General features: G+C 38.9%; 1 long non-coding RNA gene and 1 pseudogene across 2 annotated transcripts; one reads left to right on the top strand and one right to left on the bottom strand.

Moving 5' to 3' along the window:
* The first annotated feature begins 1735 nt into the window (after positions 1 to 1735).
* LOC130432424 (uncharacterized) lies at positions 1736 to 12171 on the top strand. 2 transcript variants are annotated; one of them, XR_008908468.1, is made up of 4 exons: positions 1736 to 2326; positions 2418 to 2511; positions 11470 to 11556; positions 11686 to 12171. It is a non-coding gene; the product is annotated as an uncharacterized LOC130432424 (long non-coding RNA). The 2 variants fall into 2 exon arrangements; XR_008908469.1 differs by lacking the exons at positions 1736 to 2326; positions 2418 to 2511 and adding an exon at positions 10635 to 10723.
* The window catches only part of LOC130432417 (protein rapunzel-like), a 126392-nt pseudogene continuing 121894 nt past the window's right edge, over positions 9588 to 14085 (bottom strand).

The raw sequence follows: 14085 nt of genomic DNA, 5'->3' as shown, positions 1-14085 counted from the left end.
AAAAGGTTGTCTTCAATCAGCTGACCAAATTCTTGAACTCAAATGGCTATCAGGACAATTACCAGTCTGGTTTCCGTCAGCATCATAGAAAAGAGACAGTGCTCATAAAGATAATTAATGATATTCGATTGAATTCTGATTCAGGCAAAATATCAGTTCTGGTTTTACTAGATCTAAGTGCTGCTTTTGACAGGGTAGATTTGTTTTAATAAAAACAAAACTGAAGTCATTGTTTTTGGTAACAAGGATGAAACTAACAAGGTAAACGCATACCTTGACTTAAGAGGTCTAAAGCCACAAAGCAAGGTAAAACATCTTGGGGTCATTTTGGAGTCTGACCTTAGTTTCAGCAGTCATGTCAAAGCAATAAGCAAATCAGCGTACCATCTCAGAAACATAGCCAGAATCAGATGTTTTGTTTCAAGCCAAGATTTAAAGAAACTAGTTCATGCTTTCATCACCAGCAGGGTGGATTACTGTAATGGACTCCTTACAGGTCTTCCCAAAAAGACAATTAGACAGCTGCAGCTCATACAGAACGCTGCTGCCAGGATTCTGACCAGAACCAAAAAATCTGAGCGTATCACTCCAATCCTCAGGTCCTTACACTGGTTACCAGTAACTTTTAGAATCAACTTCAATGTATTATTAGTTGTCTATACATCAATTAATGGTCTAGGACCTAAATACATCTCAGATATGCTCATTGAATATAAACCAATCAGACTTCTCAGATCATCAGGATCAAGTCAGTTAGAGATAACAAGGGTTCACTCAACACATGGCGAGTCAGTGTTTAGTCATTACGCCACCCGTAACTGGAATCTGCTTCCAGAAGACATCACACGCTCACCAACAGTAGATACTTTTAAATCCAGATTAAAAACACACTTGTTTAGCTGTGCATTCACAACCTGAGCACTGTGCTGCTTTACATCAACTGCACTTCTATTTATAATTTATTTTTATTTGCTCTAATTCTTTTTATATATACACTCACATTTTTTTATCAATTTTATTGCTGTTTTATTGTTTCTTAATATCTAAAGCTTTTGTGATTTTAAATCATTGGCATTTTTAAGACGCATTTCTTTCTGTCAATCATTTTATGTAAAGCACTTTGAATTGCACTTGTGTATGAAATGTGATGTATAAATAAACTTGCCTTGCCTTAGAAACAGCCATTAAAGAACCGTCTATATATCTACTCGCAGCACCGTGTAGCGGCTAATTTTGCACAGATAGAAACGGTAAAAATCTGGTTTGACTTATTGCAGTTAAATCCTATTATAGTTTAACCATTGTAAAAATACATGAATTAATAAACAATAAAGAAACTTGGAAGTGCAAATTTACTATAAAAAAACCATGGTATATTTTTTTATGAGGGAAATGTCATTCATAGTTCTGTGGATGGGTCATTTCCACATTTAACGGCTATGCATGAGCGTAAATCCCGGGGGGGACGGAGGTGACAGGGTATCCGAGAGTTGTCCCCCCCTCGAACAATTAAACTCGCATTCGCTATTGTCAAAAATATGTTTATGTTTAGCTAAACTAATTGTGTAATTAAAAGAAAATACAAACGCAAAAAATACGTTTAGAGTTTAAAGAACTGTTGAGTTCCCCCTCCCCTGCCTCCAACAGTGGTTTGGCCCACTGCCTGCTCTCCCCTTTCATCTCACCTGCGCTTTGCGCAACACATTCAAGTCAGGTAAGCGGCTAAGTAAGTTCATCTGCGGTTGTTGAACTCCAGTAAGAAGTCTATTTTATTCACTTTAAATGAAGTGATTCTCTTTAATGTAGTTGATGCTGATTCATTAATAAATTGGTTGTTGCAAAAAATGCTGATTACCGATGTATTTTACCATGAATCTGCTATGTTTATGATTAAAACGTTACTTAGTTAGTAAACGTTAGCTTGTTATATAGGACGTCACAAACTGCAACTTTTTTAGGCGACATGGCATGATCTGAACATTAACGGTAACAACCACCGATTCTGCCATGCAGGTCCCGTGTCACACACAGCCGCGAACATACCGGTTACAATTTTGTGACGTTGGCACTATATTTAGCGTCCACAAAAGCTGTGCAGCTTTTATTCAGGAGGATGTTTTCTCAGCTTCTATTTTATGCAGTATGTGCGCGGCGGATAAGCTAAACATTCAGTTTACTGAAACTGATTCATCAACGAGCACAACAAAGAATTTAAGCATCTGTCACTGTTTCTGACGGTTTATTTGGCTAAACTAACATGAATAAAGTTTGTTGGAGGAGGCAGTGCACTACAGGGGAAAATAACCACCACTCATTAATGTCGACGGTAACTTTTTCAGACAATGTTTTTAAGGCTCAATTAAATTGTATATATAGATTTTGCAACACTATTTTATGACACATTTTTTTACTTTCAGGTTGTCCTTGGCCGATTGAATTGCGAGTGCTTCATGTACGCCTCCAGAATGGGCTGGCTAAAGACCTTCGATTCGCCCATCACACCATCATAAAGTGAGTGCAGGTTTTGGTCAGACTGATTGATCATAAAGCACATTTCGAATTCTTTCTGGCGCTGCTGGTGTGCCGGCGAAGTCTCGACAGGTGTCCATGAATTTGTTGAACTGAGTGCGAATGTTCTCTTCCACAAGGGAGTACAGGCCATCCACCGTCTCCTTCCTGATCTGAAGCAGTACGTTCTGGTTCTGATGTGAAATTTCATCCAGGGCTCGATTCACACTTCCAAACTCACGCTTAAGTTTCTTAATATCCTCATCGTAATAATTGTGATAATTATATGATTATTAACATTTTTGCTTTAGTTTTTCAAAATGGATGTTGTTGGCTATTCCTATTAAAGCAGCTGGTGGAACTAAATAAAGCTAATTTCAAATTAATTGTATACATCTTGGTGTTTTAGCTAAAAAAAATATGTTTGTCTTGTTAAAAGGAGAATTTTGGCAATATTGACAAATATTTCATTTGAATGATATAATTTTTGATTAATGTTTCCCTCACAAATGTTTTCATTTGGCAGCGTTTGTTTGTCAATTTAAGCCCTTCATTTGGAAAACAGCCATAGCCCAAGAAAGAAGAAATGGAGACCAAAACACCTTATTTTGACTAGTTGATGTTTGTTTGGTTATAGCGCCCCCTAGCCACTCCATATTTCCTGCTTCGTGCTAAGGGTTTAGATCATCTGTCTGCCATATTCAAGCTTTAAAAAAAAACACCTGAAAAAATCCACCCATTCTCAAGGGTTTCAATAACAATCACATTAGCTGTGCATATTATTTAGCTTACCTTTTCAGTTAATTTATTTCCCTTTTAACTGTATCTCTTCCAAGCAGTCACTGCTCAATCGGCACTTTCATATAAGCTGAATACAGAGGGATGTACAGAATGGAATGTACAATTATCTGACAGGGTCCCGCTAACTGGAATATAAGGCGTCATTTTTAACACAAGCCTGCGTTTCCTCATCTTATGTCATGTAATATCACCTGTAGGGTGACCACCCGTCCCGCGTAGCACGTGCGCACACAGCGTTTGAAGCCCAATTCATGCGTCCCGCATGAGAGTTATCGTGTCACGAATAATCAATGCTTGCTCAAAAAAAAGTTGGTCGCTGTATATCCTCGAGCCCCAGGCAGCAAAACGAACATTACTTGACAGTTCAGCACGCTACGGTTGCCACAGCCACCCCTCAGTTGAACTGCTGACTAGGTTGTTCCGTTCTTGTCATGACAGCGCGCACACATGCACACACTGGGAAGGAACTTTTAGATGCGCGCTCCAATTTGAAAAATGGAGAAAGAGACTGAGTCTGAGCCATTAATTAAAAAGAGAAGGTGTGGGTACAAGAAAGACTGGGAAAATGAATATTTGTGGCTGAAAGGTGTTGAGGGGGATACCGAGGATGCTTTTTGTGACCTTTGCAAAACGTCCTTCTCAATCGGACATGGAGGGGAATACGATGTCAAACGACACAGACTCACGGAGTCTGTGTCCAAAAAAAGTGTCCAAAAGAAAAAGACATCAAAATCTATGGATGCTTTCCTCAGACCTAAAAACGACTTTCTAGCTGACAAAGTGACTGCTGCAGGTGACGAGTGTGTATCACACTGTCCAACGCTACATCATATCGAGCAGGAGATTGTGACACAAAGCTAGCCCCTTCTCGTTCCGTGAACCTCCGGAGTTGTGAGTTAAGACTTTTTTTTAACTGTTCCTGTGGTGTTGAGCAACTACAATTGCTGTCAATCCTATAATTGTATATTATAATTTATTTAAAGTGAATAAATTGTAATGAAAAATTGTTCACAGAGTAAACGCAACAACGTATCTGACTTGCAACACACACAGCTGCAGCTGTGCTCACTCAAGGTGATTTTATTCATTAAACAACCAATCACAAATGTACACACCCCCATTAATCATCACGTGCCATTTCATTCATTTCATACATAAATATCCATCAATAATAAAAAAATAATAATGCACATTTGGAGCACACGGTTAACAAAACAGAATACACATTGAGAGCACACGGTTAACACCCCCACTTGCTCTCACATTGTTAACGGTGTATAACGCATCATTTTCCAAAAATCAATGAATCAAACTTCATCATCTTACACTTTGTTGCAGGCTTTGTCAACACATCTGCTACCATCTCATTAGTGGGACAATACACTAATGTAATTTCACCATTATTTACAGAAGACCTAATAAAATGGTACTTGATGTCTACATGTTTGCATCTTTACCTGCTCACAGGGTTTTTAGCTAAGGCGATTGTACCTTGGTTATCTTCATATACTTTAGGTTGCGAGTATTGACATGTATCAAGATTTTCCAACAGCTGTTTAAGATAGAGACACTCCTGTATGGTTGTGGCTAGGGCTATATACTCTGCCTCACAGGTGGACAGTGCGACAGTTGGCTGTTTCTTTGTTTTCCATGAAATCAAAGCACCGCATTCAGTTAAACTTACACAATAGCCTGTTGTACTACGTCTGTCATTACTAGCTGCCCAGTCTGCATCACTTTATGCTCTTATTCCCAGTGTCTCATTACATTTTCTGTAACACAGTTCTTTGTCAAGTGTACCTTTAAGATACCTCAGTACATGTTTAACTGTGGACCATTGCTCAACAGTTGGTTCTGTGAAATATTGTGACAGTTTGCTTACAACAAAACTTATATCAGGTCTAGTACAGATGGTTAAATAGATGAGGCTTCCGACTGCCTCTCTATATTTTTTCACATCAATCATCTTTTCGGCATCATTATTATAGTCAAGTTTTTGTTCACAAGGAGTCGATCTGGGTTTGCAATCCTGCATGTTAAACCTTTGCAATATTTTTGTCACATATTTTGCTTGTGACATTCTCACACAGTTGTCATTCTGGTCAAAATCAACACCTAAAAAATGCTTTAATTTGTCCAAGTCTTTCATTTGGAATCTTTCAGTAAGCATGTCCTTCATACGTCTAAGAACATTTTCATCACTTGCCACAATCAACAAATCATCAACCCATATTACAATGATCAGTTTTTCATTAGCTGTTTCCAATGTGTACACACAATAGTCAGCTTGATTCTGCACAAAGTGGTTTTTGATCAAGTACTCATGTAGTACCTTGTTCCAGTTTCTGCCCGATTGTGTTAACCCATACAATGACCTTTCCAATCTACAAACCAATTTTGCATTTGTGCCTGATTTTACTTCATAACCCTACGGTTGTTCTATGTAAATTTCATGATCTATTGGTGCGTTCAGATAGGCAGTTTTTACATCCATGTGGTGCAAAATCAAGTTTTCTTGTACTGCTTTTTGTATTATCACTCGGATACTTGCCAAGTTAGCTGTAGGGGAAAAAGTCTCTTCATAATCAACACCTCTCTTCTGACTATATCCTTTGGCTACATAGCGTGCTTTGCACTTTTCAGAATCATCTATGTTATTCTTAATCGCATAAACCCATATGTCCCCCACTGCTTTCTTACCCTCAGGCAAACTACTTAAGGTAAATGTGTGATTTTCTCTAAGTGATTGCATCTCCTCATCCATTGCAGTGACCCACTCATTTGATCTGTCCAAGGTTGCAGCTTCTGTGAAAGTTACAGGTATATTACATGTCACTCTATAACAGTAATCTATGTTGATCTGCACCTGATCAGTTTCCTCATCAGATGCCTGTTGAGAAACATAGTCATGTAAATAGTCTGGCCTCTTCCTCACTCTAGAAGGGTATCTTGGAGGCTCAGGCATAGCTTCAACTGATTGGGTCTGAGGACTACTACTCTGCTACTCCTCTTTGACTGAATCCTGGTCTTTTGCTTGACTTGAATTAACATCCTGTCTAGTTCTATTGGTTTTCTCTTTCAGAACATCATCATAATCATCATCAACAATGGTAGTCTGAGTCTGTTGCTCAACACGGGTCTTAGAAAGAAACTTAACTAACCTGTGCTTTTGTACTTTCCTGCTGTCAGGGAAATAGACAATGTATGCTGGACTGCTTTTATCATAACCAATAAAGACACCCTTTTCACTTCTTGGATCCAGCTTTCTTTTATCTTGTTTATAAACAAAACACTCTGAACCAAACTTTTGCATCCTAGCAAGATTGGGCCGTCTCCCTGCTAGCATCTCAACTGGTGTAAGTTTGGTGCGTTTGTTAAAGCACCTGTTCCTGATTATAGCTGCGTTCTGCACTGCGTAAGGCCATACATCTTTAGGTAACTCACTCTCTATCAGCATGCACCGTGCCATGTCAAAAAGTGTACGCCAATTCCGTTCTGCTGTACCGTTTTGGTGGGGAGAATATGGTGCAGAAGTCTCATGTCTAATACCATTCTTAACCAACAGAGTTTTGAATTGTTTTGCAGTAAACTCGGTGCCATTGTCAGATCGAAGACGCTGTATTTTACCATATGGGGCCATATCGGCAAGAAACCTCTCCGTTGCTTGTAGTGTGTCACTTTTACTTTTAAGACTATATACAAACACGGCACTAGTAAAATCATCAGTAAATGACAAAACATATTTATATCCATCTCTGGACTCTGGGTTAATAGGACCTGCCAAATCTGTGTGCACTAGCTCTAGAGGCATGTTAGATCTTACATCAGGCTTTCTATTTCTGGTTTGTGTAAACTTGCCTCGGGTGCACACTTCACAAGTTATAGGTTTGTTTGATGAACCTTCAATTTTCATACCATCAACAACACCTTCTAATCTTTGCACATCCTCAAAATTACAGTGTCCCAGTATCTCATGCCATGTTTTTAAATCATAACATCCATTCACTTGGTCATCACATCCATCAGATACTGTCTGCAAATAATATAATCTATCATGTGAATGAATGGGAAATTTTGTACCGTCTTTGTGCACCAGAATATCTTCACCTTTCCTGAACGTTACACTTGCTCCACTGGAAGTCGCTGCTTGCACCGAAAATATGTCCTGTGGGTATGAGGGAATGTACAGTGCCCGTCTCAGCATTGTTTTTAGGTGGCGTCCTCGAATGTCCTCCAAGCATATCTCAGCATCACCTCTGCGCTCTGCTACTCCCTTACACCTTGTGCCGTCAGCTAGCTCCATGTAATGAGTCCCTGCCTGGAACTCATCATCGAACCTTTTGAACTTGGAGATGTCGGTGACAATATGCGAGGTTGCCCCGCAGTCGACCATCAGGCTCTTCACGTCGACACCCTGGTTGTTTGGCTGGAATCCTGCCGCTCCATCGGTCACACACTGAAAACATACTCGTCGGTCGCTTCCTCGGTGGCCCTCCATGTTGCGTCTTGGCGCTGTCTCCTCCTGCAGGTTACGTCGCGATGAGTATTACTCTTGCAGTGGCTGCACCACAGTTTGCGCCGACAAGCGCGGGCCATGTGTCCGTTCAGACCGCATCTGTAGCACACCACATCCGCTGCAGCCCTTTCAGTTAAGACAGCACTGGTGGGTCTCGCAGGCCACTGCTTTGTCTGCACAGCCATTACATTATCCTCTACACCTGGATCACGCATCTTTTCGATGTCCTCGTAGCTCCGAAGCTTTGTTTTAAATTCAGCAAACGTTATCGTGTCGTCCGTTTGCGTTATATGGATGGAAAACTGTTTAAAAGTCTCAGGAAGCCCCTTTAGTACCATAGCAACCAGCAGTCCGTCACTCAAAGTCTCACCAGCATTTCGTAAAGCCGTGATAGCAGTTTCCGCACGAATAACATATTCAGTCAGACTCTCGCTGTTTGATTTTTGAAGCGAGGTAAGCTCAGTATACAGGCTTATTACCCGTGGCTTTCCTTTACCTGCGTGGTAGTCTCTCAAAATCTTTAGTGCTGCGCTCCCCTCGTCGGCTGCTTCTCGCATTACAAGCGATAAACTTTTATCGTCCAAGATCTGGATTAGTTCTGCATATGTCTCGGCATTTGAAGCCGCTTCTTCCGGTGTCTCCACACCCGCTGGTTCCGTAGTCATTTTCTCTTTCAGGCCTTGCAACCGGAGGTGGCCCAAAAACTTAACCTACCAAAGTTCAAAATTCCTTTCATCCCCGTCGAACAGTAGCCGCGACCAGCGACCGCTATGTTCCGTTTTTCTGGCGTTAGGCCTACTCATGGTTCTACTTAAACAAGCGCTTGACTTCCTGACGTTCTGGGCCCATAACCTGTTCACAGAGTAAACGCAACAACGTATCTGACTTGCAACACACACAGCTGCAGCTGTGCTCACTCAAGGTGATTTTATTCATTAAACAACCAATCACAAATGTACACACCCCCATTAATCATCACGTGCCATTTCATACATAAATATCCATCAATAATAATAAAAAAATAATAATGCACATTTGGAGCACACGGTTAACAAAACAGAATACACATTGAGAGCACACGGTTAACAAAAATAAATAAAATTAAATAGCTAAAGTAAATCGTAAGTGGAAGTGCATTTGTCAATTCATTGAATGTTCAAAATATTATGAATCTTTATTTAAAAAAAATACACATTGGTTGGCCTATTTATGAGCATACATCAGCAATTACACATGTTTAGGGTAATAGTGCATTAATAATACACCGGGTGGTATGTGCTAGAAATGGGTAAACCACTATCAGTGTGTCTTTCCGGGGGGTGGGGACACCGCCGCGCCAGGCAGTGCCCACATTGTCCCCCAGAAACATACCCCTTGTTAGCAAGTGATCACCCTAATCATGGGAAAATTTGGGCGTGTCACTAATTAAGTGATAATTAACCTGTTACACTGACTTTAGTAAAAGTGCTGTAATTAAATTAATACTGCCCTACGTTGTGTTTCATAACATAGGGTGTCAATGATTTTTTATTGCAAAAAAATGCATATTCCAAATGACAGTTATTTGAATAGCAGGAAGATAACTTTGGTGCCATCTCTAAATGTGACAATGAAGCGTGTGCAATGAATTACACTAATTTTACAGACAATATATTGTAAGCTGACAATGAATAATGCTATATTTGTGAACAGCTGCTGTTTAGATGAAGAAATTGCACCAGTATATTTGTTTATATCTAGAATTTTATGCATGTTTATATGTTTACTCAGAATGCACACACACGTTGACGTTCTTATGTTTTTCCCAGTACTGGCATTCTTCAGGAAAACTCGACACAGCAAAGCTCTCCTTGTGACGACTAATAGCGTGAACCAAAAACCCAGAAAACTGTTTGTCCAGGACCTCCACTACAGTTTTGGCATCTCCTTTCTTGGCAGGACCGTCCATCATCTGTTTTACGCTCTCATAGGGGGCACGGGCTGTGGGTTGGTCCAGTAGGGCACCATAAGATTAGTATTATTTCCTTGAGACACTTCAGAATATTTCTGTCCGGCCACACACTGAAAGTTTTGTCCAGCTCTCAAGTCTCTATATTTGCTCATGTTAGTAATGACTCTGATGGACCAGCTCACCCAGTCGTACTTCTTCACCAGGAATTCCAGCAGTTCCTCAGCCAAATCTTGGAGGTTTGCATCCTCTCTCTCCTTCACAAGCCTGTTGATGTCCAGTTCAGCTTGCTCTGGAAATGAATTCACACATCTCTCAATGGTTTCCTTCATCTTCATCTCAATTTCTTAGATCTTCATGTTCCCCTCTTGAATCTTCTCTTGCTCCGCCTCCTCGGCCAGAGTAAGTATGATGACCTGCATGTTCTCCTGGGATCCAATAAAAAAGGATTTCAGTTTTTGCATTAAAATTTGCTTTGTTAACGTTATGCTGTCTGGTACATAACCAACATGTGAATTTTTTTTAAAATGTCTTAGTTTTAATTATAGTTATAAATTTATAAACTATATTATATAGGCGAATATATTTTCTATATATTATATAGGCCAAAACATATTTTCCGAATTACTTTCTTAAAATAAACTGTATTTCAGCTTTATTTACTGTAAGGTTATCGTTATAATAGCTCCCAGCATACTTTGAAATAGAGGTTAACATACACTCTAAAAAATGCTGGGTTATTTGTTTAGTGTTGGGTCATTTTGTTGGGTTATTTTCTTAGTGTTGGGTCATTTTTTGAGTAACCCAAACGCTGGGTTACCAGTCTGGTCCAATTGAGTGACAGTTGAGAGATTAAACCCCTCCCACTCCTCGTCGCTTCAGACAAACTTTACCTTCGCGGGCATTTTGATCCACTTCATCTCGGAAAGCTGTTATTTGGAGAATAAAAGGTATTTTTTTACGAGTTTTTAAGGTATAAAACTATTACTGTAAAAAAATGCAAAAGTATGCAAAATTCGGCTGTTCGCATTAGGTTTGAAAGTAACGTTACAATCTAGCTTCGTTAGCTTTGGATAGCTAGTCTGTAACGTTATGCCCACGTTGTTCTAACTTACAGCTTTTTAATCATTTAAACTTCATTTTTGGTGAACATTTCCTCTGAAATGTGTGACTTGTGTGAGTATATAATGTTCAGTAACTTACGCATCTTGATATTAGTTTAAGGTCGACACGAGAGTGTCGTGTCAAAAGCAAACATCCAGCTCATTTTTTTATAAATACCACTAATGTTCGGTGACGGAACTTAGATTTAAGAGTCTTTTAGACGATAATGTAGTTGTTAAGAACTCAAATACGTGATTTATATATAAACATAACGCCTCTTTGAGATTTTGTTAAGACGCTGTCGGAGGTGTGAGCTTCAGGCTGTCAGCGGTCGTGTCTCCGTGGAGAGCAGCTCTATCTCGGCCATTGCTTCGGGAATAGCCGCTGGCTCTTATAACGTTAGTGGTTAACAATGCGATATAATTAATTTTGGGTATATGAGACGAAAAATTGTTGCTCTTTTTAGACTTATACTTATTCCCGAGTGTGTCGAATTAGTGAAGAGTTGTTTTAACGTTTATAATATTATTTTTTTAAGACTGTATTTCACTTTCTGTACTAGAGCCCACTCTTCTTTTCCCCCCACTGACAGGTTGCAGAATAACAGCTAATATTAATGGATCATTCTATTCAAGAGAATGTCAACTGGAACTTGGATGTGTGCTTAACAGGCTTAAAGGTAAACATTATTTTGGTAAAATGTTAATGTACTTCTTTATATGTTTATTATAATCCATTGTGCTCTGGTTAGGGCAGTTTCCTTACATTCTTCTCTTGTCTCTTTTCTTGTCTCTTTTTCTCTTTATAGATGAACAAATTTATAATGATGAACATCTATAATGATGTTCATCATTATAGATGAACATCTTTATAGATGAAAACCCTCCTGCTGAACAACGGTTTCCAAAAGTGCACACCACACTGTTGTCTACAACTCCCAGGAAGAGAATCCTCTTCAGTAAGACTGCTGCATGGATATGTCAGGTTAAGCAGTGCTGAAACCGAAAGAACTAACACTCTTTAAAATGTTTTGTGAGTTTATATGAAGAGGATAGTTACGGTGTCCCTTTTTCACATCCATAACGCTTGTTTATTTGTTTTTTTATAGAAAACTTGTGCATAGACTTATATTTTATCATATAAATGCGGTTCTATCAACAAGGGTTTAGTAAAATACTTTTTATAGTGTTTTGAAGTGTTAAGTTGTCTAACTATTTATATTTACTTGTGCCACTTTAATAACCTTGTTAAATGTATATGTTAAAATCTAAACTAATGTAATTTATTGAAGTTAATTTTCTTTAAATATGTATAAACATACATTTCATCAAAGTGTTTTATATGCCATTTTATTGTTCATTAAGCATAACATATTGCATGTTTTTATGAATTCCTTTTGTCTTGCATTTTGATCCTTAATAAAACTATTGATTCTTACTGATGCCTTGAGTATTTCTCTGTGATTTTGTTATTATTATTTTTAAACATTTCGGGTTTGTTTTAAACCATCAATGTAATTTTTAAGCAAAAGTTGATTTAAATAAAACAACCCAGCATGTTGGGTCAAAGATTTAACCCAACTGGCTGGGTTGAAATAACCCAACGCTGGGTTTGTCCATATTTGACCCAAGGTTGGGTTACCAAAATAACCCAAATTGGGTTGTTTTAACCCAGCCTTTTTTTAGAGTGTAGACATATGGAATTCATTCATTAGACATATTAATGTCTAATATTTTCTTGTTTTTAACTGAGTTTCAGTTATGTGGGGGATTTAATGTGGTTACCAGGGGCCTGTTGCACAAAACTTGAATAAGGGATTAAGCCAGGATATCTTGGGGATCCTGGCTCAATTGATCCGTAATCCGGTTGCACTAAAACTGGATAGGGGGCAGGAGGATATGTTATGGTATAAATTACCATGGAGATTTATTCTGTGGAGCTAGCCTGCTCCAGACCAGGCTAAATTCCAGGATCTATTTAATCTCATCCCTAATGTCAGGCAGCAGTCACCACAAATGGAAACCAATAGTTATTTCACTGCTCACTATAGATTGTTATCACATATAACTAGACCCACTGTCATTGTTTAAATGTTTGTGATCATTAATTTCAATCATTTTGGATAAATAACTTTTAGATGATGTTGCTATCATTAGATAATTTACAGTTTCCCATAGACTATAAGGCTATATATAAAATTATAGAATATTAGGGACACAGAGGGAAAAAAAAGACAAGTCATAATATTGTAACCAGTTGTTTTAAAGGAGGACAGTTGTTAAAATGATAGATGTGGGACATTTCGTGAAATTGTACTTTAGTATGGTTTCATAAAGAAAGACATGCTGATGTGCCAGAATATTAAGGATCACATTGTCATAAGTATCAAAACTGTAAAAAGAATATGTAGCTTTTCTGCAGAAAGAACCAGTCTCATAAATGTATGACTTTATCCTTTTTCCTCAGTGTGGCCCTAGTACTCTGTCATATAAACAAATACACATTCCATATGAATATAAAAACACAATGTGTAACATTATGTTCCTTCATTGAATAAGGACAAAACAAAGCAGGTAAACCATCAGCTCCTTTCGAAACTGAAGTCACAGTGACTCTACAAGATGGAAAGCACAGAATCAAAGCATATTATACAAAATGATACATACACATTCAAAGGTCTGTATATAACACACCCTGCATGTCTGCACACTAAAATAAATGCAGGACAAATCCATACACATCAACTGAACAGACAAATGAATGGATGCAGTAGCCTCCCTGCAGCCTTGTATTACACACAGTATACCGCACAAACATCATAAGAGGCCAAATTCGTAAAAAAACGAACCCAAAAAAACCCAAATTCCTCTGCCACCGCAGGACATATTTAACCAAAATTGAAAGCACACATACTAACTAAAAGAATTCAACACATATTGGTCCCTCAGCAGCCGACCACTGTCGTCATCAGGGAAGATTGCCGGATTGTCCCAGTCCATGGCTGGTGGCACTCTGGGGGCCCTCTCCTTCCTCAGGCAGGCCACAATGTGGAGGACAGCACAAGCCACAGTAATATCACATGCCCTAACAGGGCTGACCCTTAATTTGTGAAGGCAGTGAAAGCGTGCCTTCAGGAGGCCAAAGGTCATTTCAACTCTGGCCCTGGTCCTGGCATGGGCATGGTTGTAGGCCTGCTGTGCTTCCTGGG

Source organism: Triplophysa dalaica, chromosome 12 (assembly GCF_015846415.1).
Source record: "Triplophysa dalaica isolate WHDGS20190420 chromosome 12, ASM1584641v1, whole genome shotgun sequence".
Classification (NCBI taxonomy): domain Eukaryota; kingdom Metazoa; phylum Chordata; class Actinopteri; order Cypriniformes; family Nemacheilidae; genus Triplophysa; species Triplophysa dalaica.
This window is presented reverse-complemented; position numbering and strand designations above follow the sequence as displayed.